The 25879-nt window shown below is 35.5% G+C and overlaps 1 long non-coding RNA gene across 1 annotated transcript in view; it reads left to right on the top strand.

The window, feature by feature from the left end:
• Window positions 1–7875, top strand: part of LOC121070093 — a 54002-nt gene extending 46127 nt beyond the window's left edge. Inside the window, exons 4-5 of the long non-coding RNA XR_005819884.1 lie at window positions 7116–7202; window positions 7521–7875. This is a non-coding gene — a long non-coding RNA (uncharacterized LOC121070093). The remainder of the gene's footprint in view (window positions 1–7115; window positions 7203–7520) is intronic.
• The last annotated feature ends 18004 nt before the right edge of the window (window positions 7876–25879 follow it).

Genomic DNA, 25879 nt, shown 5'->3' with positions numbered 1-25879 from the left:
ACCTTGTCTCTTCCTAAGTGTTACTTATTTCATCCATATCTATTTTAGTGTAGCCTTTTTCTTTCTGTTCTGTTTGCTTCTATCCATATTCCTGAATTTTGTCCCTTCACCTCTATTCCCTAGTGGAATGGCTATCTGGCCATTACTCAGACTTCAGTGGAACAGCTGTTTGCATGGTACGTGGGGCAGAAAGAGCACACTGAAAAATAATCCAGCCCCAAACACCACAGGATAGAGTCTAGGTCAGTCTGTTATTTCTGGACACCTCATCGTGAAAGCAAACATGATTCTGAGTGACACTGAGGATGAGTAAAGGCAGACGATAGACTTTCTCTTATCTCTACCATAATGCTTTACATATGAATTGGTTAGGACTATTACACTACCTTTTGGTTATAAAACAAGAATGTTGCTTTAAACACAGATGTGGAAACACAATGTCATTAATGGAGAATGAGATTTCTGTAGTTAGGAAAAGGCTTTAGAGAGCCAAGCACTGAGTTATGCCAACTCAAGGAGAGTTCAGTCTGTCATCTTAACAAAGTAATCTTGAAAACCATCCTAAAGCATGAATAAAAATAGTCACTTGAAGCTATTTTAAAAACTTCTCACTCTTCAGTCTTAGTAAATTTATAGCAGAAGAACAATGATGGTTTCCCACATCAAGACAATGACCCAGGGGAAAAAGAAAAAAAAAAAAAAAAATTGAATCTTAAACGCAAAACCTAGAAAAATATGCTAGGTACATATTATTATAGAATCATAGAATCATAGAACAGCTTGGCTTGGAAGGAACCATCCAGTTCCAACCTCCCTGCCATAGGCATGGATGCCACCCACTAGATCAAGTTGCCCAGGGTGCCATCCAATGCAGCTTTGAACACCTCCAAGAAAGGGACAACCACAGCTTCTTTGGGCAACCTGTTCCTGTGCCTCACCACTCTTACAGAGAAGAATTTCCTTGTAATCTCTAATCTAAATTTCCCCTCTTTTAGTTTAAAACCATTCCACCTCATCCTGTCATTATCTGGTTGAGCAAAGAGTTGCTCTCCATCTTTTTTTAAGTCCCCTTCAAGTACTGAAAGGTTGCAATGAGGTCACCCCAGAGCCTTCTTTTCTGTAGGCTGAACAGCCCCAGCTCTGTAAGCCTTTCTTTGTAGAAGAGGTGTTCCAGCCCTTTGTGGTCCTCCTCTTGACCCACTCTAACAGATCAACATACTTTTTGTGCTGGGGGCTCCAGACCTGGATGCAGTACCCCAAGTGGGGCCTCACAAGGGCAGAGTAGAAGTGGAAATCTCTGTTTAGATTATTCTAGGGCATGAACATGGAAGAAGACAGAGTTATTCCAAGAATTTCGGACAGTAAGCATCAATTCAGACACACATCTGTTGCTTAAAGATTTCTAGCATATTGGTAAATCTCCCATGCAGCTAGGACAAGAAGGAAAACAACAGTGACAAAATCTAATTAAAGATAAATAAAATAGATGAAGAGTTTCATCTCTTAAAGCTTTTATTTCTGCTTTTCTGATGAGATAAGGTTTCTGTGAATTCTTGCATTAATTAAACTACTAATATAACAACTTTCCTTCCCTAACAAAACTCTTCATTAAGCTGTACTTCCCTTCTTCATTTCTTTTGATTCTGCAGTTGGTTGTAGTCTTCCTCTTGCCAGATGCTCCCCACCACTGTATGATCATGAATGCTGCATTAATAATAATAATAATAAATCCTATTACCAATTCAGAACAACTTTTTGTTGCACATATATCAAAATGGAAGAAACAGTTACAAAAAGGACAACCTTATGTTACTGTCAGAAACTATATTTAATAACATCTTTGACTTTGTGTTTGCTTTTCTTCCTTTTTTTCTTCCAGATTTTATCTTCTATTCCTATACAGCCATCTGCGATCTTTACATAGAATATAAATCCTTTCAGGATGTTCGTGCAGCAAAGAATACAAGGAGGATGCTAGAAATGTTAGTAGCTATTAGGCATTACTTGAGTTCAAACAATACCTATAGCAGCAGACCATGTTTATTCTGATATTTTCCAGTTTTTACTGCAAAGCAGACTTTACTGTGCTACCTCAAATATTTTTGTTGAACTCAACATCAAATAAGACATGAGAAAAAATAAGATAAATAAAAATACTCATGTTGTCATGCTGATGTCCATTAATTCCATAATGTGACGTTATTCTGGTAAAACCAAAGATTCTAGAAAAGCTTTTATTTGAGGATAAGAGTTAAAAAGAACATTTGAACTATGTGTGTTCAGTGATGTATATGTAGTCCAAATTCTTCACTCCTTTGCACCTTTCCATTCTCCCTCCCTTCTCTTTTTGAGGTTTCTTCATGTAACTGTCTTAAGAAAAGACAAAGCAGTACAGGTCATATGTTAATGTCTTTAAGGATGCAGAAGTCTCTGAAGTCAGGGAAAGACAGCTATATAAAATACATATCCGCTCTTGGAACCTTTTCACCTTCCACATTTGAGGTGGCCAACAAGAGGGTTGGCAGCTTGGACCAGCAGAGAACAGTGGACTTCCAGAGATAAATGAATCAATGTTAAGGAATTAAAAAGGTTCACTAAGAAACAATTTTTCTTCTCCAGGGCTGGGAAAGCTGCCCAATACAGTTAGCATTTCCATTGCCTGGAAATTACATTAGAATATCTGGGAGAAATTTCCTTTTAAAATATGAATGGTTTCAGGACTAGATTTTTGGACATATACACACGCGTAGTATATTTGAATGTTGTGCAAATATTTACATGTGAATAATAAATCAGTTATTTTTGTGTTGTTATGCTAAGTGTTTGTTGCAGACATCTTGTTGCTCCAGAAATCTGGCACTTAGCAATAAAATAGTTTTGCAGACCAGAATAGAGCTCTTTGACTTAGCTGTCTGTTCAAGGGAGGATGATACTGAAAGTAAAGATTATGTGATGTAGGTGAACAAATTTAGCTTCATATTACCATTGTGCTTTCAAGAACTTAGATAAAAACATATGGCTGTCTGCTGGTGCAAAGATGTTTGTGTCCTTTAGCTGAAGCACCATACTGACTCCTCTCTAGAGTCTTCTCTGAGGAAAAGAAATAAAGCAGGCTCAGAGCTATGCTACTTTTCTGGGTGTACAGCTCTGTGGAGGAGCTGGCTGGGTCTCCCCTTCACAATCCTGGTGAGCCAGCTCAGGCAAGTCAGGTGAGGCAAGTCAGGCAAGATCCATCATTTTTAAGAGAAACAATGTGAAACGATCAATAGGTTATCATTTTCAGTCCTCAGAGTTTAAACAAATTCACGTGTGCAAAGTAACAGAATTTTCTGTTAAAATATTCCTAAGAATTTACCATACTTTGAAATGTTGTGCCTGGTTTCACTGAAGCATGGAGCTCTGTTTCTTAAAGGTAGCCGAGCTATGAGAGGTAGTGATTCAGAAAATATAGTTCATTCCCTGCAAAATTTTTTTCTTATTCAAAGCAGAAAATATTTGCTCTGGTTTTATTTATTTATTTATTTATTTATTTATTTATTTATTTCACCTTTTGTGCCTAAAAGATGTCATTATTTATTCCTGGCTTTGTGACAATGTTATTGCCAAGGACTGTATTTTAATTTCATTACCTTGAGTGGTAGCAAACTGGCATGGGTCTTGAATAGACATCTCCCTAAGCAGTCTGGTAGAAAGGCCTAGCTAAGCAGAAATTGAAAAAGAGCCAATGGGTATACCCATTTTAAGTTGCTGTTGTGACTGCTGCTTGCTTTATCATCCTGGAAATGGTATATCTCATTGAGAAGACAGAAACCTGGATCACTTCACTTCTGCATGTATCCTCTGGCAGAGGAGACTGCACCCTCTAACTCACCAAAGGCTATTTATTTTTCTCTCTTTCCTTATGCAGATGCTAGAATGTGCAGCAGATGCTAGAATGTGCACAGCTGTATCAGGACTTGTTACTTTAGCAGAGGTTGTGAAAAAAAACATGAGTCTAATGGGTTCATGTGGATCACATGAAAATATTATCAAAAAAAGAAAAACAGCAACACCACAAAATCTTCTATATGTACCAACAATAAAATTCAGATATTTTTTTTCATTTGTACTTCATACACTACATGAAATTATGCAGTTTGTTACCAGCAAATAAAGTTTTAAATTAATTTCTATAAGAATTAGTGGTCATTTTAGCTGTTACAAATTCAAGTTCAAATCATGTTTGAATTTTCCTACTTATATTAGAGGCAGAAGAGTTTACTTTCAAAATTCCTCAACCTACATCTTGAGTCAAAAGCACTCTTTGTCAGTGCCAAATTATCTCATTTCAGCAACAATATATTGCTAAAAGAAACAATCTGAAACACTTGCACTAAATGTCAAAAACAGTCTTTGCTTCTGCAAAATATTTCCTTTCGCTTTATTTATAGAAATAACTATAAGCTCTTCTACCTACTTTAAATAAAAACACATACTATGTGAAAGACAAATGATTTGCAGTTACCTAATTAACTTACTCAGCCATAACTTCACAAAGACCATGATTTGACCATAAAAAAATAGTTCCTTTCAAATTTCCATATGGTTTTCAGTCCATTTTTAACGTGATATATTTTTAAACTTGTTACTCAAGCAAAGGATGCTCAGCTGATGTGGAAAGAAATTTAGTCCCTTATGTACACAACAAAATGACCACGTTTTTTCTGATTTTACTCAACTCTCTACCTTCCAACCTGATCAGGAGAGAAAAGACCTGTGCCAAGCTCCTGTCCACCTCTTTCAGGACATGCCTCACCACACAGTTGTGGTATCAGACAACCTTAATGGAGATACTCTAGTTGGTTGCTAGTTGAGGCAAAGAATCTTCTTATGGTGAGATTTGCAGCTGAGCTTCTCCACCTGCCACTAGTGCCATGGGCTGTGTTCAGCATGTGGAGTCACAAATCATTGGCTTAGTATTACTGAATCTGCTGAGCATTACATGTTTCTTGTAAAATAATCTCTTAGTAGCCTAGTAAAATAGGCTTCTTCAGATTTCCCCATGAGGCTCTGAAAACTATCTGCCAAGTGAGATACGAAGTACTGGGTGACCCTCTGTCACTGGGATCAGTACCTCTCAGGCCCCAGGTCTGAAATGTTAAACATATGACTGACAGCTTGGTCAGAAGGTTTTACTCTCTGAAATGCTGGTGATTGATGTTCCAGGAAAATAAAGATGTCATTCAAAAACTGGAAGAGTCATGACATCTGAGAGATTGAATTGTGTTGTGCTGGTGAGGTGCAGCAAAAAAACAATCACTAAATACTAGACTTTTTAAAGAATACGATGTATTTTTACAAGTTAAGATGTACAAAATGTTGCAGCAATGCAATATAGAACATTTTTATGTGGTGAAATCCAGAATAACCACACAAGTTAGAGATGTGATAAAATATTTAAGAAGAGGAACTACATATTTTATTCATACACAATGACATTATCTTAGCAGATCAGGTAAAATTCTTGCTAAAAAAAAATAATAATAAATAAAAGATATATTTAAATATTTATGTAACCCGTTAATCAGAAAAGGAAAAAATATCTCCTTCAGCAATAAAGATTTTTGAATGGCTAATTACCAGAACATATTAATTTTTAAGAGATTAATTTTTTTCTTACTATACATATCTAATATTTGGTATTTGTCTTGTCTAACATTTGGTATTTGCATCCAGGGAAAGTTCTGGATGCCTGCTTAGTGCAGATGTCCTTAGAAAGGGAATATATCAAGGCAATTACTCATTTTCAAATAAGTAATTTACAAGTAAAATTATGGTTAACATTATTCTGAGAGTTACTGAAAAACCGCTGAAGGGCAATGCGGTCACTGGTCACAGACAACATGGGTTCAAGAGGGGAAGGTCCTGCTTAACGAACTTCTTTTATGACAGGGTCACCCATCTAGTTGACCAAGGGAAGCCATTTGATATTATCTTTTTCGATTTCAGTAAAGCTTTCTATACTGTTTCTCAAAATATCATTCTGGATAAAATGTCCAGCATAAAGCTATATAAAAACGTAATATGATGGGCGAATAATTGGCTGACAAGTCAGGCTCAAAGAGTTATAGAAAATGGGGTTACATCAGGCTAGTGTCCACTCACTTGTGGGGTTCCCTAGGACTCCATTTTAGGGCCAGTTCTCTTCAATGTTTTCATAAATGACTTGGATATAGAACTTGAAGGTATACTGAGTAAGTTTGTGGATGACGCTAAATTGGGAGAAGCTGTTGGTTCCATCTAGGGTAGAGAGGCCCTATGGAGAAATCTTGACAAATTAGAGAGCTGGGAAATCACTAGCAATATGAAGTTTAAAAAGATCAAGTTCTGGAAAGGGGAAACCCTGGAGGGGTTGATGAGTGAGAGGCTGGAGAGCAGCCCTGTGGAAAGGGATCTGGGGGTTTTGGTTGACAGCAAGTTGAGCATGAGTCAGCAGCGAGCCCTGGCAGCCAAAAAGGCCAACACTATCCCAGAGTGCATCAGGCACAGCACTGCCAGCCATTTGAGGGAAGTGATTGTCCAGCTCTACTCTGCACTGGTGCAGTCTCACCGTGAGTACTATGTGCAGTTTTGGGCACCACAGTATAAGGACAGAAAACTAATAGAGAGTGTCCAAAGAAGGGCTACAAAGATGGTGAAGGTCTAGAGGGCAAGAAATATGATGAGTGGCTGAAAGCACTTGGATTGTTCAGCCTAGAGAAGAGGAGACTGAGGGGAGGCCTCATGGCTGCCTGCAGCTTCTGCACAAGGGGAGCGGAGGGACAGGCGCTGAGCTCTGCTCTCTGGTAACAGAGAGGACCTAAGGGAACGGAATGAAGCTGCAACAGGGAAGGTTCAGACTGGATGTCAGGAAAAGGTTCCTAGCATCCCAAGAGGGCCCTTGGGCACTGGAACAGGCTCCCTGCGAAGTGGTCACAACACCAGGCCTGTGGGAGTTCAAGAAGTGTTTGGACAATGCTCTCAGAGATACGGTTTGATTTTTTTGTGTGGTCCTGTGTGGAGCCAGGAGTTGAACTTGTTGACCCTTGTGGGACCCTTCCAACTCAAGATATTCTATGATTTTATATCCCTTACAGTTCTGACAAACAACACAAGCAGAAAGACTTTGCATGTTTCTTCCCAGCTTACAGAGTGATTTTGAACCTATCATTTCAGCTGTCCAGGTAAGAGATCTGACTGCCCAAACTACTTGATTTTGAGGGTGTCTGCCTATCATTTCTTGTTTTTCTTAGAAAAACTCAAAGGATTCAAATTACATCCCAATGCAGACTATTGAGATGTGGTATAGTTTTCCATCACAAGCACCTTGAAAATTAAGATGACAATTTTTCTGAAATACACCTTCTCACTCAAACAAAAATGTACATAAAAGCAATTTTTAGCCAGCATTATACAACTTATTCATTCACTTCTGCATCTTCAAACTAGTAACCAAATCATGTAAAAGTGATTTATTTTCCTGATTTTTTTTTTCTTCCCAGATTGCCCTACTCAATGTCTTTGTGTTTTACAGTCAAGCTGACACTATGAAAAGGATTTAACTTGCCTGAAGAAGTCTTGCCTCTGGCATTAGTGACATCTGTCCTTCCGGTTTTTGCTCTCTCTCTGCAGTGTGACTTTTTTGTGGTTCCCTATTTTGATGTCAGATTGGGATGTTCATGTACCCCTACACTTACTTCATGGGAATCTTCATTGAGAGAGATTGAAAGGCAGCCAGGGATGCGAGATGAAAAAGAGGCAAGCCAGACCATGCCTATAAGTGAACCATGATAATAATTGGACATGATCCAGTGTTAAATCTAGCTATTCATTTGGTGCTTTTTTAAAAATGTCTCCTCATGTTTGGTGCTTTTTTAAAAATGTCTCCTCATGTCAGTGCTTAATGTACCCTAGTTCTGCATCTTTGCACAATGACAGCTGAATGGGAGGATCACAGAGCTCTCCAGCTTTCCTGAAGAGGTTCTTGTCTATCTGCTTTGGATATTCTCTCTAACTGAAAAATATTTTGAAATTCTTGCACTTGCTTAGCCGGAGTCGGTTGACTAAATATATATATATATTTATATATATAAATTTATATAAAATAACTTGTGCAGTCCCATGTTTCTGTCCTCCCACTAAGAACAGCATTATTCTAAAGGCTGTCCTGTCTGACTGTACTTAGGTGTCAAGGTCAGACATCAGAAGTTATGAGACAGAGATAGAAAATGGATCTTTATGGGAGTCTGTCCAGTGACTTTTTTAAGATACCAATATCATAAAGAAAAAAAAAAATAATAAAATAAAATAAAATAAAATAAAATAATAAAATAAAATAAAATAAAATAAAATAAAATAAAATAAAATAAAATAAAATAAAATAAAATAAAATAAAATAAAATAAAGAAGGACAAAATCATGTTCACCAGTTGCTATGAACTGTTAAGTTAAGACCCTCTTACAAAGTCACTGGAATGCACATATTTTTTTCTTGCCTTACAAGGTTGCACTGGTTTAGTAAAATCACACAAACTTATGCTTTAATATTATATTACAAAACTTTAAACTCAACGCCATTTTCATTTTTATTTTATTTTTTAATTCTGAGAAATAGGTAGTGCTGTTCTTAAAGGATATTATGCTGTTGCATGAACACTTTTTCATATAAAGTGATTAAACTTGTCTGATACTCAAATCATTTTATTTGCATAAATATAGATTATCTTTGCAGAAAAATGTGGTTGCATCTTGCGTAAGTCTCAGTGTGTTATGTCTAATTTCAAATGTTAGAAAAAATTTATCTGGTAAATAAATGCTCTGGGTGAATGATAAGAACGTATGTAGTGTTTAACAGCATAATTTTGTGAGATAGAAGTTGATTCAAAATTTAAGCTTTAGAAATAAAGTGAGAGAACCAGTATATAAATAGTTCTATATCTTAATAATAAACTTCACACATTCACAAATATGTGCACTTTAGATAGTAGTGCTCTGAGCTAAGATGCAGAAAAAGGTAAAATAAACTCAATATAAATACTGTTTATAAGAGCAGGGCAATCTTTCTTTCGCTTTAAAAGCTGTACAGGCCAGAAGGGGTCAAGAAGCAAAACAATAAAGATTTATTCTTGTAAATTTCAATTTAGTAGCAAAGTTACTGATAACAGATCCACAAAAGTTGCATGTGTGCGAATGAGATTCTCAAAAAAATGCAGCAGTAAGTACTAGTGATATCATTTCAATATACTTTTCCCAGTTCTTTTCAGCTGCTTGTTGGAGGCTGGATTTATCAACAAAGTAAAAGCAAGATAGAAAAACAAGGTTTAAAGATAACCTATGGTTAACTTTACATGTACTGGAATTGCTGTAAATAGTTTGTTCAAAGCTGTTTTGATTGCACTCTCAATATAAATTCTCAAAAGTCTAATGCAAGAATTTTACAGTTTTGTACCAGTAAGAGCACAGTACTTTGGGTAAAATGCTGCAAAATTGCAATGGTTGGAATTATTTTTTACTACCCAAATTTTATTTCCAAAGTTCTAGTCAAAAGGGACATATTAAAGTTGTTTTCCCATTTTAGAGCATGCCTCCAAAGGTTTGGGCTTTACTAAAAACTGTAAATAATCACTCAGATGTGCTTAAGTATAGCCACATCAAAAAACCTTGGTGAAAGACTAATGTCTGAACTTAACAGCTAAAAATACAGAGTACTGTAAAACAAAAATAAATGTTAAAATGAATACCACCTAAAGAAAAGAGAAAAGCCTGCCATAACAAAAACAATTTGACTACATGCTACACAAAATTTGCTGAGGCTTTCTGAAATCTCATACCCTTTGTTAGATAGAATTTGTCCTTCTTAAGCTCTGTGCTGATGTCAGGACCTGAGTTGATATTTTAAAGGTGTTGTTTAAAGACTTCAGAGAAATACAAAGAAAATGTAAAACTGGTCCTCCTACAGATGCAGTAATAAGTGACGCAGAAAACGAAAAATTCTTGCTGTGGAAGTAAGCATGAAGAGAGAATTCTACACATTCACAATTGTTACGCTTTTGGAGATATCCAGTGCTCAGGTGTTCTTGCAACATCTACCCTAATTGTATTATGCATAGTTTCATTTCTTTAGTCCAGACCAATTCAGTCATTCATGTCGCCCATTATAACATCTTTATCTCTCAGTTCTAGTAAATGCTGCTTTGTTCAAATTTAAGGGATGCTTTGATCCTAAAAATTCTGCATAATTCTACTTTTCCCCATGTAAGGACACTCCTCTTTTTGTCATGAAATCTACCCTTGTTTCTAAGGTGGAGAACACCTCAAAGATATTCCTATGTATTTTCCACATCAACAAGGCTGGAACAGTTCCCTGGGTGTTTTATTGAGCATGGGTTGCCAAGCCATGGCCATTTCACATTCAGTTCCCATGTTAACTCAGTCATTAATTCATTCTACTATGTCTGAAGGAAACAGTGTTGGTCTCATGTCTTTTAACTTATACTGAAAACTCCACAGAACTGTTACAATGCTACTTCCTTGCTGGCTGCATCCAATTTCTGAACTCCCCCTTTGCCATTGCTTGACAACTTTACCCACATCATCAAAAAGTGATGTGGGTTAAAAACTCCCTCAGCTTTTATATTTTCTGCACTGGTGCAGTATAAATAAGAAGTAAGGCCATTGTTAATGCAATCTTAGCAATTATTTGGCACAAACCTGCAGAGATTAATGAAATTAATACAAAAATAGGAAAGAATACAAATTTCTAGCCAGATATGTGACACCATTGGATTAGGCTTACATCATTTTTCATTTTCCAGAGAAATGTAGAGGAAAACACTGTTACTGTAGAATGTCTGAAGACATACACAGTACATGTACACATACATATGAAAGACCAGCTTTGCCTTGCAAAGCAATCAGTCTCTTGCAGGATAAAGCTGGCTTTCAAAATTCCAGCCAGGGAGTTAAGGAAACTCAGTGTAAATATAAATCCCCAGCAGCTATTTTTGGATATATACACATAGCACATTCATGTCAGCTAGTACTGGCAGATACAAAACACACCAGTGTAACTGCTAGGTGGTCTGAACTCTGAATGATGGCTCTAAAGTTTTTTGTTGTTGTTGTTTGTTGTTTTTCTGAGACACTGGTCAGAGAAAGACAATTACCTGCTGATCTCGACATAAAAATCTAGGGATTTCCTTGCTGAACTTATCTGTAAATACGACTAGGATTCAGAAACTGATAAAAAGAATGAAAACTATTCTCCCCCATTCTCCCTTAACACGCTCTTTCTCAAACCATTATGTTATCCTTATCCTTTGTGGAGGGGAAGTCAACTTTTTTGTGGCATAAACGTAATGTTGGAGATTTGCTGCAGAGGACTATCTAGAAACATGGCTAAAGTTCGGATTGCAGTTCAGTAACTATTAGCTTGCAAACTCTTGGTAGTTTTTGTTTCCTATTTGAATGGAAAGACAAAGCTCAGCAATCTCCTTTCATTCTCTGTTAGAGCATTAGGAGAATTTGTCTTCTAACAATAAAGCATCCTTCCCTCAATGCATTCATCAAAGTGAAAAATATTAGGAAACAGCTAGTGGCTGTTCTTTCTGGTAGCACACCGATGCTATCTACATATCTGTATATTTTATCCTCTGTACCAAAACTGAGATTGAGATGGCAAATATAAATAAATTGTGTGTTTCCTTGAATATTTATATAACACTAAGTGAACATTTCTAAGGAATCTGTTTTTTAACAGTATAAGTTCTGTACATAATACATACTTAGAACCATATTCATTGAGTAGAAACATCTGAAAGTGAACTACCTTTACTATCCTTATCTATACCTAATGTTTTCTCAGCATCTAAATGGGAAAATATATTAAGGTGTCAACCTTATCTGACTGATCATCATAGCTAATACCCATAATACCCAAAGAAGTTTTGAGATATGATTCGGTATTGTCCGATATATATTTTGAAAATTATTAGCATATTATTGATATTTATCAAATAATTGAAAGTAGTTACCCAGTTATTAAAGCTATTACTTTTTTACTGTTCTCTTTAAAAAGAAAATAACTTTTCAGGTAACCGTCAAACAGGACATCCTTCTCAATTTATACTTGCTATTCCTTGCAATTATACTAATACTAATTATACATCCTGAATATCTATATTGAAAATTAGATTTGTTGTGTTATTTTGTTATTATATTTACTCCAGATGGAACCATATTTTCAAAAGTGCTTTTCTTTGTTTATTAGTTTAAGAAAATTAACACCTATATTTGAACTACAGACAGAAATCACAATATGTGATGAGATGAACATAACAACGGGGCAGTTAAAAGATAAAATAAGATTATTTAATGTCTTGGAAAAAAAATAATACAACCAGATAATACAGATATAGATTTAGCAATGAATTATTCTTTTGAAATATGAATAGTTGAATATTCTTAGTTTATAAATAAGAATGAATGTTTTATTGATGACACATCAAACTGGTAGAGATCACCTCCATTTGAAATGGTCTTTAAGCAGCTGTAATGGGACCCAGGATCCCTCTTTGTCTTTAGAATCCATTTAATGGATTAAGAGAGATTCTGATCCAATTAAGAAATATTATTGTACTGTAGCTCTCAATACAAAGTATATAGTGCTTAGTTTAGGAGGGGGAGACATTTTGAAGAAGCTGATCTGTTTAGAAAATCAATTCAAATAGCAGTCTGGGAAAAGCTGAGATTAAATTAAAATCTTTAAGAAGAATTTGGGGAAGATTTAAGAGTGCGTTACTTAAACTGACCAGTGTGGCTGTTGATAAGCTATACTTAAATCTTTAATTTTATGCTTTAATGATCATAGAAATTAATAACATTTTAAAAACAGTGACTTCATGAAGAGAAGTTCAACTGTATTTTACAGGAGCAAAATAAAAAAATGTGTGGAAAATCTCAAATAGACATTTAATCTTTGGAGGAAAAAAAATAAAGTTGAAAACTCACATAATTTAAATACCACATCTAAATATTAATATTGTATTTTCCTTTTTTTTTTTGAAATATAATTAGAAAAGTCTTTACCCCATAAAACAAATCCTACAAAATCTTTCAGCAGGACCACTACCATCAGTGTACTACTTTACTACTACTACTTATTCATCATACTGCATATTATACTGGATTTGAGAAAAGAGCCATTTAACTGCAATTAAAAATAAAATGCTCAGATCAGACAGCCAAAGACAAGCAGATAAAACTGAAATTAGCAAGGGATACAAACTGCCTTGAAATATGCTGTGGGGTGAACAATAGATGGAGACATGATAGGCAGATGAATAAATAAATAACAGGCTTTAACTGCAACAGCAACAAATACTAGTTATACTGCATTTATTGGAAGTAGAATTCCAAAAAGATATGTATGTATAAATACAGACACACATACATGGTTCATTAATAATGACTTGTTACACATTTTCATAAATTATGTATTAATAACCAATATAAATAATGTGGTTATATTGTATGTTAATAATAATGTAGGAGTGGTATTTCATTTATTAAACTGCACACAGGTCTCAGGGAAGCAAAAATCCTGAATCCTAGCATATTTGTCCTCAATTACTTTTAAATTTTATAATGTCATTTTTTTTTCCAAAGATCTCACAGAGTACAATGCAAAACCAATAACCAGATGAATGGAGAACATCTGGTTTGTTCTGATCAGTTTTCTGGTATTGACATTTGTAGATTTTCTACTGCAGTAACTGCAAAAAGATGCCTGGGAGATGTATTTTTACAAAAACTCCAGTTTCACATTAGCCTGTTTCTGTCTTCTGAACACATCACATGCTTGATATCATTTCATGAAATTATTTGTTAGTTAGTGGGTGTTTGTGTTTTCTCTAATGTCAATAATTCATCATTTCAGTAAAATTCAGCGAGCATCATCTCCCAAACCAGCCCTGGGTCTCATTGCTACATACTCTTTGCACTCTCCAGTTTGATGTCTAAGCAGAAGATGGCTGAGAGACCAGAAGAAATATATAATCTTTAAATTAAAGCAGATAATTTTGGTGGTTTTTTAAAAAAAATAAGAAACTCTGAGCTATTGGCTGTAAACTGATAAAACTGAAAATATGTTTATTGAGTTTATTGATTTTTTTTTTCTTTAAGAAGAGGAAAGAAGGCTCCATGGACTCCTTATAGCAGACTTCCAATAGCTAAAGTGGTCCTACAGGAAAGCTAGGGAGAGACTCTTCATCAGGGAATGTAATGACAGCACAAGGAGTAACAGCTTTAAACTAGACAGGGGTAGATTTAGATTAGATATAAGGAAGAAATTCTTTACTGTGAGGGTGGTGAGGCACAGGAACAGCTTGCCCAGAGAAGCTGTGGTTGCCGCATCCCTGGAAGTGTTCAAGGCCAGGTTGGATGGGGCTTTGAGCAACCTGATTTACCTGATTTAGTGGGAGGTGTCCATGCCTGTGGCATGGGGGTTGGAATTTGATGATCTTTAAAATTGCTTCCAACCCATACCATTCAATGATTCTATGATTCTTTGGGAAAAAAAAAAAAAAAAAAAAAAACACAAACGAAAACAACAAAAAAACTTCATATTATCTGTTTTCAGATATTATGTTCTTGTTTTTTTTGGAACAAATGGTTGTGTAATACAAAGACTGATATTACTATTATATATCAGAGAATCAAAATTTTATGATGTCTGACAAGGACTGTTAGTATAAATATTTTTAAATGATTCATCTTCATTATTATGCTTCAATATATAAAGAATCCCAAGGTAAATACAGAAAAGTTTACTTGAAACTCTAAAATGCTAAGTGATTGGCAAGGAAATTGCCAGCAATGTTTCAGAAGTGGAAAGATACCAGCGAGTATGTGTAACAGAACTGTTGAGATGGATATTTTTCTGTTTTATTTTTCTGTCTTAAAGTTCCCCAGTAGCGAGTGATCATTTCAATGTCATCACAGAATTTCCATTGCCAAATGTTTCATTAACTTAGCTATAGACAAACAGCAATAAACGTATATTAATTAAGCTAATGATGGACTTACTTCCTTTTACCAAGGGAAACAAAAGGATTTGTTTATAAAATTTAATGGGATATATAATAAACACAGTGCATTAACAATGCATGAAGGCCAAGCAGAGGATCCATAACTTGTAACAGTACATTAATACTTTTGGTTTTGCTTATACCTACTACAGCAGATTGAAATATTTCACCTATAAAATTATATCCCAACTTTTTATGCAATCTGTTTGTTAAGGCATGAGATTTGATTATGCTTACTTGTTTAGATGCACATGTGGCTACCTAGCGTGATATAAACAGTCTTTCACAGTACTTAACTCAGAATTTGACCTTCCAAAGAAATTGTGAGCAGATGTTCTGTCTAGTGGGTAAGGTAATATTCCCATTCTTTTTTCTTTTTTTTTTTCCTTTTTTTTTTTTTATCTTACTGCTCACTTAATTCTAGTACACTACTATTTAATTTTATTTTTATTTTTTGAGAGCTTTGTGTGTGTGTGTGTGTGTGTGTGTGTTTTGTCTTGTTTTGTTTTGTTTTATTTTTTGGGGGAAGAATGAAAAAGTCCGATTATTTGTTGCTATGTATCATCCTAAAACATAAGATTCATGTGTAAAGAAAAAAAAAGAATAATTGTTTGATTAGGGTTTACTCTCTTTCTTTCTTTCTTTCTCTTTCTTTCTTTCTTTCTTTCTTTCTTTCTTTCTTTCTTTCTTTCTTTTCCTTCTTTCCTGTCTCTCTCTTTCTCTCTTTCTCTCTCTCTTTCTCTCTTTCTTTCATTTATTTGTTTTTTTTTCTTGGTTTGCCTTTTTTTTTTTCCCCTTGGGGCCGCTGTGTAAGGGGGGCAGAAAAGAAAGACAGCACCATTGTCAAAAGGGTCAGAAATGATGTTTCAGAAACAGAAATGGAATAAAATCCCTCAGGTGGATTAAGGTCAAGACACAAATTATGTTCTAATTTGGGGGAATTCAAAATTTTGTTTGATGGTTGTGCCTGCATATATTTCTGTGAAAAATGTTGTTCAAAATGCCAAATTGTGCTTTTTTTTCTTGGGTTAACACTGTTGTATCTACTGGAAATCACAGTCTGTCTGAGCAGCTCTTGTATGAAAGCCTGCTTTCTCCAGTGGGCTTTCAGAGAATAAATGAATTTTTCAAAACAGAGGAAAAGAGAGTATTTTATGAGCTTAATGCAGAAAAGCAGACAAGCAGACTACAGGGCTGTTTTCAGTAGGGAAATCAGATACAGAGTACTGTATTTGCTCTTTGACTTGTTTCCAAAAAAAAAAAAAAAAAGTAGGTAAAAATGGTAAACTGTGTTTGTTTTAGTAGTTGTAAAAGTCACTGTTCAACACTTCACCTTATCTATATCTAACAAATACACAGATTTTTGTGGACTACCTGAACTAGAACGAGATACAAGGAAATCAAGAAATGTGACTCCACCACCAAGCCCACCATACCTTGTGTTATGAGGCAGCTGCCCTTATTTTTCATAGTTTCATAATTTTCATGTTAAAGCCATAGCTGGTATTTTCACTGCCACCATCAAGCTTATCCACTTATTTTTATTCTATCTGTCACTTTTAACCTTCTATGTATTTCTCTTCTTCCCCTTTCTGCTTTCCTACCAAGGATTTTGTGCAGTTTGGCAAGTACTTTCTTTTGCCATGTAGCTCCATGTGCTTTCCCAGCCAGCTGGTTCTCTCTCTGGAGTTGTAGTGATCATCATTTGTGATTAAAACAACATGAAGATCTCCACTATGGAAATGTCACTGAGCAAACCTTACAGGTACAAAATGTTTTTTAATTAGCTTGCATTTTAAATGCAGATTGCATTATTCTGCATGCCAAAATGGCTCAGTTATGGATAATTATTTTAATGTAGTGACAATAGATTCATACAAGGGCTATTGAGGAAAGAGTATTGGAGAAATGCCAGCTGTTATAAAATGAACAAAAATATTAATCATTCAGAGCTTCTACTCACCAACTAAAGTTATTTTATTTGTCAACATTTATAATACTACATTAGTGCCATACTAGCACTATTTTGCCCCCTGGAGTTATATTTGTACTTCACATGAACTAACCAAGTCAGTCTATAGCACTCCCTATTCACACTATAATACATTGAAATGAATGGATATTTTACAGTCAGCTTCAATGGGGCAGCATTTTTATCTGAGATGTCTTTTCCAAGGTCACACAAGAAATACATCTTTATGCTAAAACAGAATCCAGATGTCAGCTGAATATAATCAGCAGAAATATTTCTGTAGACACTTCTCCTATCATCAGAGCCCTGGGTGAATGTTTGGTATCCCTCACTCACATTTTCAGTTCAAACCTTCCCTTCCCCATTGTGACCCCAAGACTTCTTTATGGCACTAGCCAAGTGATCTACGTTCCCCAAACCTGTCAGTCTCTTGCGTGTCGTCAGATAACAGATGTGCGGAATAGCCCTGTGCATCTAACCCAGCTGAGCATGCTCCAGGAGCAGGGTTAATGTTCATGGCAAAGCTCTGATGAAGCTGAGCATGACGACTGCTTGCAGAGTGTGTTCACTGACTGTATATCACCATCAGACACCAAACCACTCTAATCTGAAAATAAAACAGAGTGAAAAATATAAGATATGAGTAGCAGTCACTGCAAATCACTGAAGACTGTAACAAGATGCAAGGGATTTGCAGTTCCCATTAGAGTTAATATCACTTCTGTGGCTAAAAAATCCAGGCACTAATGCTCCTTATGCTAAACCACTTTCCTGTTCTCAGTACCGTTCTAATAAAATCCAAATGAAGGGATTTAAATGGAAGCCATCCACAGTGTCAATGGTATGCTGTTGTTGGTTATCCCGAGATGTGCAGTATCAACAACTGGGCAGCAGTGCTGAGTGTATGGACAAAATCCAAAAATGTTTTTTTTCAGTACTTAACCACAGAGAAAATAGGGTTTTCTCACTTGCATGACACATATTGAACTATAAGGTTGCCAAAATAACTTGCTGTGTGGAAGCCCTGTGCTACCAGGAGATAAAAACACTGAACTAATTGTTTGTATTAGGCCTCCAGGCCTTGTGGCATTTTGTATGCAAATACGTTTGGGCTTACATGTGTATTAAGTCAAATCAATGAAATTATCACTATAGAATGAATTGAAATGGTAGACCATTCTCTTTAATTTGAAAAGGATTTGCAATTCAGCAGTTCCATAAAAAGCTAATTGAAATGTACTTACGTGGCTGAAAAGGAGTGATAAATTTATGAAATGAACACAATTATTTTTAGCTGTCAAAATACTTAAAATCATAAGCTGTAGATAGATAATTTACCAGCTAATAGGATTGAAAACACATGATTTAATTCAAGAGATGAGTCCAATAGAAATATGAAAAAGATGTGAGTACAGAAATAATGATATATCAACTTAAATGTGCCGTGGAGCAAAGTGTGTAAGCATAGATGTAGGTCTAAGCATGACTATCCCAGTAACTTCACAATACAAATTCTTTGCAAATTTTTTAGCAAGATCTCTAGCAAGGCTTAGTAAAGTGCTGGAGAAGTTCAGCAAAGTTCTCACTGAATGACTGAGCATAATTTCAACTATGGCATTCTCTCGGTGAGAAAAGATTTGCTATTTTAATGGACGCTTTTCACCTCATGTAAATCCTATCTAAAATTATGATGCACAGTGCTAAATAATTTATTGGTCATAACAAAAAGCATTTTTTTTTTTCAGAGTAGATTAGTTTGATATTCACACATGAGGGAGGCTAAAAATCAAACTGTTGTTGATGCTGTTATTAGTAATGTAAAGCTCATGAAGTCTGGATTTTTTTCAGTGATCTCTTGATCTCTTTCCAACTTTTATTCTTTCCAATTCCCCATCTTTCTCTTTAATCCTTTTTTTTTTTTTTCACCTTTATCAGTTCTTTTTTACAGACATTTACAGAAATTTCAGACTGGTGACTACAATATATACCACTTGAAAACAATATTTTTTAATGTAAAATTATATTGTTGTTGTTTTTTCAGGTGCATGTAGGGAACTGAGAGAAGGGTAAAAGTTCTGCATTTGTAATTCAATGTTTTTTCCATACTAAGGGCAGTGACTATTCCCTAAACTCAAAACTACATCTACTCCCTATTGTCCCATTTAGTAATTTAGTCTTTTATTTTCTAATAAAAGCATCTAATATAGTTCTCTGTTTTAGTAGCACCATTTTGCTCTTCACTTGCCTCATCATACAGAAAACATTTAATTTCTTGATTTTGGTAAGAAAATTTGTCCCAAGTCACAAGAAGAGAAAGACTGTCATTTAACTTTTCCTGAATAACATCTGAGATTTAAATTTTCAGCTTTTTCAGAAGGATGATGTTTGTTCTTCTGTTCTTCATTTCATACCCATTCACTAGCAAACTTGAGAATAAGTATTAAAAACATGATTATGAAATCCAGTAGTATCTAGAACAGATTGATGTGACTAAAATTCATGCAATTCTATAAATGCATAACTATTTCTCCATGTACTAGAAATGTCAATGTCCCCACGTAACTTTTATTTTGTAGTCCAACCTGATGAAAAACAGTATGAGCATAAAGATTACTCAAAGACAGCAGTGAGACACAGTTACATACTTTATTTAGAGTTTTCTCCAGAGAAAATGAAGTGTCAAGAAAAGGAAGATGAAAATAACATTGTTTTACTTTTCCTTTAATTTACTGAAAGCAGTCTGGATGTTTAAGGTCAGTTATGTATAATTATATTCCTTTCAAGACTTTCAGGACTATTTTGCTTCCTGGTGCTTATGTAAAGGAAAAGGCAGAACTATATAAACTTGGACTTCCAATTTCCATTGAAGAACACTCTTAAGCTATGGGTAGGAATCCCATCTCCCAGATCCAGAGCTGAATTTCATATCCAGGTGCCCACCCTTAATGCCAGATCATATTTTTTTTTTTAAATTGTTCATCTTCAGAATTTATGTTTGAAATCCAGATTTTAAAAAAAGTAAAAAAAAAAAGTGTCTTGGAACCATCTTTAATATCATATCTGTCTTGCTGTTAATTTGAAAAATAAATATTTTTCGCTATAAACTGACCCTCCTGTTATGCCTACAGGTATCTGATCTGATCTATAGTGGTACATAAAGCTGATTACATATAGTGGTACATAAAGCTGATTACGTTAAGGGAAATCAGAAAACCAAGGTGCTGAAAACACAAGTGAAAGATCATACAACTAAGCCCTAGCATAATATTATTTTCATTTTGTTTCATATAATTTGCTTAACTGTATTAACATCAATATTCATCAAATACCTACAATATTCAGTCTCATTACTTTGAAAGCAATGCCGTTATTGATACAGCTGCACTGAGTTGTTGCCACCTGATGTAACCTTTTAAAAAAAATATTTGTTAAAAATATTAAAAATTTGTTAAAAAGAGAAATATTTAGAATTTATAAAGTCCATTTTATTCAGCATATCAGTTACATTTAGTAATGCACTGTCCTGTAGAGTAACCTATGGAGTAAATACAATTCTTTTCTCCAAGAATTTCAAAATGTTCAGCAAATCTTAATTAATAAATATTAATCCAAAAGAACTAGAGCCAAGCACAAGGGCATATATTTGGAACAACGAATGCTGATTATACCTACCAGATGGTAGAGAAGTGATTCAGAAAAGCAATTAGGAGGTCATCCTGACTAATCATCACTACATCACTTTTGAGTGCAATGTTGCAGTGAAATGGCCAGGTGAAATTTTTGGATATATAAAAGAAGGAATATCAATTAGAAATATGATAGTTACCCTTTCTCAACAGACAGCATTGAGAACAATGTTATGACAATATTATTCAGGCTTGGGAATCACATCTCATAAAAGATATGCATGTGTTCTACCCTTTTGGAAAGACCCCAAAAGGGAATAATAAAACACTTAAAAGGAAAGAAAAATAAGTATTTTCACATTTAAAGATTTTTGCCTGATCAAACAGGATTTTGTAAAACTATACCTCTATTGTATGAATACATACAAACTTCCTTAATAAAGTAGTGATTTCCAAATTTATATAGATGATGTGAAACACAGTATTTATTTGTAATTCTGAGTTTAGTACAGCCTAGAAATAAGGTATCAATGAGAAGAGTTAAAAACAGTGAACTGATGTGGTACACACTCTCTCTCACCAGGACGCTTCATAACGTGCAGTTGCATACTTTACAGGTATGCTGTTTTCCAGATTCTGTGGAAATAAATAAATAAATAAATAAATAAATAAATAAAAGGATGATCATTATTATTCTTAGGGAATAGGGAAGTATATATTAGAAATATATGTTCCATGATAATTATTCTAAGCGGTTAAGTCTGGGTGCCACACAAAAAGCTCATCTTCACTCTTTCCTCTAGATGTCCAGAGAAAAAGAGGAATTGCCTGTGTTATTCTCAGCATGCAGAAAGTACTACACTAGTTTCTCTTGAGTTTAATGCATGTGAGCATGAGGGAGCTTTCCTAAAGCTTTCAGGAATTAATTTTTGTTTTTTACCCCTGGGGAAAAAAAAAAAAGAAAAGGTGTTAAATGTTTTATTTTTTTTCTCTTCTCCCCAGCTTCCTCTGAAACCTGCTTTGGATAGTCAGAGAACACTATACTGAGAAGAACAACCTATGACGTTAAAAAAAAAAAAAAAAGGTATAAAATCATCTTGAATCTTTTGTAGACACTAATATCATAGCAGGATCAGCATACCCACATGTTCAGAAGAGTTTTTTCCTTCTTTACAATAATAGTGACTCTAAGGATTATTTTTTTTTTCCTACAATTTTGAGTTTATGATAAGGATTGCCAAAATATGACCTCTTCAGTTTATCTCAAAAAATTAATTTCCTAAGACTCTGGAGGAGATTAGGTTATTGGCAGGACTTAGATATTGCTCTTTATTAACGGTAATCACCCAGTATATTATCCTGAAGACTGAGATGTTTTTGTCTACCTACAGCCTTCAGGAGGACTTCTAGCATCCTATTTCACAGTTCAGAGGACTAGATAACCTGGCTTCATTTGACCTGAAACACTTAGATATTAATCACATTTTCTCTTTTATATACAAAAACATTATTGTATTTTTGATATATGTTTTTAGAGTATTTTTTATATACAAAAACATCCATATGTAAGGTCAGATCTGGAAATAGACCCATACAGCTCAGTTCACAAACCAGAGGTTCTTTACTCCAGGATAAATCAGCAAGTGTTTTGGAGGTTAACAGATCCCACTAGGGTATAGCAAATGTTACTATAATGTGAGCAATAACTCCAGGAACCATGTGCCTTCCTGCAAGTTAATTGATGTCCCCAGTGAGGCAGCAGTTGCTTCTGAACTAAATTTAGAAATTGGATCACTGATAATGAACCTTCAATGCATTTCTATTATTTCAAATATCAAGATGATCTAGTTGATGTTCTGTAAGTATTTATTATATAAGAACAGATTATTGCAAGATCCAAGGAATAGATTACATAAAATAGTAATAAAAAGGTCTCGGACTTGTGATTTAAGCTGAGTGATGTTGATTATTTTTGTGTTCTATGTTGTGCAAAAAGTAATATTTTCATTAAACACTTTGTATTAGACAGCTAGTGAAATAAAGCATTTAGTCAGTGAGGTGTGTTTTCTTATTATTTTTATGCTATTAAAAGTGTGAAATAGTGCATTATTTAGGATTATCTCAATGACATATTTTACAACTGTCACATATTCTTTTGTAGTGCAACTTTTTGTGAAAGAAATGTTCTTCTTGTGAAAACTATTTTCTGTTTTCAGAACACATGGGGCAACGTTCCGAAGTCTTCATTAGATATTAAATGACTGAAAGAAATACAAATATTGCAATTATTGTGTGATTTAGTGTATTCTTTAAATTTTAAAACAAAGCAAAATAACTAAGTTACTCAGAGGTCAAGAGACTCAGGATGTGTCTGCATGAGTATTTTACTTTAGATAGAGAGTGCAGTTTTCAAATGAATTCTATTTATTCTTGCTTAATACAGTCTCTTTGTATTGTCTCACGAACTGGGTTTCCCTGTCGGCTTCTCAAAAAGCTCAGTCACAAAAAAGAAATTTGATACCTTCAGGCTACATGAGTCATTCTCTTTTTTTTTTTTTTTTTGAAGACCCTTATGAAGATGATGCATAGGCTCTAGTGAAACTAAACCAGAATGTGTGCTTCATATCCTCCAGTTAATGGGCTCTGCTAACACTCTAATTGCCAATGGACATTGAAACCAAGATAACACCTCTAAATTCCTACCAAATGGATGCTGAGAACTTGGCATAAAGAATCCCATGTCTCAGATCGGCTCCTGATGTACCAGTCCAATAGCTATTGAGAAAATAACTTGAGTTGTCAATGAAACTAAATGAGAAAGGAGGACTTAGCAGCTGGACAACTTCCTCACTCACTTTCGTTGTCCAGTCACCTCCTGTCTACAGCTCAGAGGTGAGCTGTTGTTTTTCAGTTTTGATAGAAGACTTTTGTTTTTCTATCGTGCTGGTTTTCCATTAAAAGTACATAAATAAATAAATAAAAAGTTTGTTTTTCCCACATAAACAGGCGTAAGTGTTACTTGAACTGATTAACAAATCACAGTACATTTCAAATTTTGACAAGCAGCAACAATATAATCTCTAAACCTAAAAGCATGTATATCCCTTCAGTACTTAACCCATTATGACCTTCTAGGGAGAAAATTTGTGTGGCCAAAGCCCAACTAGAGTTGAAACTGGCCATGTCTGTGGGAGGCAATAAAAAAGGTTTTTTTAGGTATGTGAACAGAAAAAGGAGAACCAAAGAAAACATAGGTCAGCTACTAGACGGGGAAGGTCTCCTCACAGACAATGACATAGGCAAAGCAGAGACGTTTAATGCCTTCTTCGCCTCTGTCTTCAACACTGATGATGGGCTTCGGGACCCAGGGTGCCCTGAGCTGGAGGACCATGACAGTGAGAATGACAAACTCCCAACTGACCCTGAACGTGTGTGGGATTTGCTGCTCCACCTGGATCCATACAAGTCCATTGGTCCGGATGGGATTCATCCCAGGGTGCTTAAAGAGCTGGCTGACGTCATCGCAGGACCTCTCTCAATTATTTTTCAACGATCTTGGGAATCTGGAGAGGTCTCAGGGGACTGGAAGCTGGCAAATGTTGTGCCAATTTTCAAGACGGGTAAGAAAGACCCTAGCAATTACAGGCCTGTCAGTCTCATGTCAGTGCCTGGTAAAATTATGGAGAGGATGATCCTTGAAGTTATTGAAGCGCACCTGGGAGACAATGCAGTCATTGGTCCCAGCCAACATGGGTTCATGAGGGGTAGATCCTACCTAACAAATTTGATTTCCTTTTATGATAAGATCACCCATCTAGTCGATCAAGGGTAACCAGCTGATGTGATCTTTTTGGACTTCACCAAAGCTTTTGACACAGTTTCCCATAGGATCCTACTGGACAAAATGTCCAGCATACAGCTAAACAAAAACATCAGGCGATGGGTGAGCAATTGGCTGACGGGCAGGGCTCAAAGGGTTGTGGTAAATGGGGCCACATCTGGCTGGTGGATGGTCACTAGTGGGGTCCCTCAAGGCTCCATTTTAGGGCCAGTCCTCTTCAATGTTTTTATAAATGATTTGGATGTAGGACTAGAAGGTGTTTTGAGCAAATTTGCCAACGACACCAAACTTGGAGGAGTTGTGAACTCGGATGAGGGTGGAAAGGCCTTGCAGAGAGATCTGGACAGATTGGAGAGCTGGGCGATCACCAACCACATGAAGTTTAACAAAGGCAAGTGCCAGGTCCTGCACCTGGGACGGGGCAACCCTGGCTCTACATACAGGGAACAGCGGGAACAGTGTTAAGCTGAGGCAGGGGACGTTTAGGCTGGACATCAGGAAGAGGTTCTTCACCAAGAGGGTGGTTGCACACTGGAACAGGCTCCCCAGTGAAGTAGTCACTGCACCAAGCTTGTCTGAATTTAAGAAGCGATTGGACTGTGCACTTAATCACATGGTCTAAACTTTTGGGTAGACCTGTGTGGTGCCAGGAGCTGGACTTGATGATCCTTATGGGTCCCTTCCAACTCAGGATATTCTATGATTCTATGATTCTCTCTCTTTTTGGAAAATCAGTCTCATTCCATTAAGTAATTACTACCTGCATAGGGAAAATAGGGTTATGGCTCCATGATAGAGTAGTTAATGACATAAAGAACTAATGGTTCTTAAATCTCCCTGAGGTTAATCCGTGGATTGAATCCTGATCATTTTGTTTTTTATGTCTGAAGTCCATCAGTTCTTGCCACTTCAGCCTAGTCACATGTCCTAGAAGAGGTGTGACATCCAAAAAGATAAATACCTGTTGGTCAGCAACCCCACAACATTCTCAGCATCACTGAGCTTTCTCATCTCTTTGTAACCGTCTTTATGGTACAATCCCAACTCAATCTATCTGTTTTCCTTTAACAGGGAGAGGCCAGTACAATAACTCCTTCTTCCATGGGAATCACTGTAATGTTTATTTTCAGAATAGCTTTGGCATTTTTTTATGACAGATTGATTATATTATGAAAAGAAAGGTTCAGAAAGGAGACTGAATACCCTTGACTTGATTTCCAGAACATTATTTGTTGGGCAAATATTTTAAATTTGTAATTTTAAATAAGTTTAAAATCATATATTATAACAAGGCAAGGAATGAGTTGAGAAGAAAACATTCCCTGAAGCAAAAATA

This window comes from Cygnus olor, chromosome 4 (assembly GCF_009769625.2).
Source record: "Cygnus olor isolate bCygOlo1 chromosome 4, bCygOlo1.pri.v2, whole genome shotgun sequence".
NCBI lineage: Eukaryota > Metazoa > Chordata > Aves > Anseriformes > Anatidae > Cygnus > Cygnus olor.
Note: the sequence above shows the minus strand (reverse complement) of the source record. Positions and strands in the feature narration are given on the sequence as shown.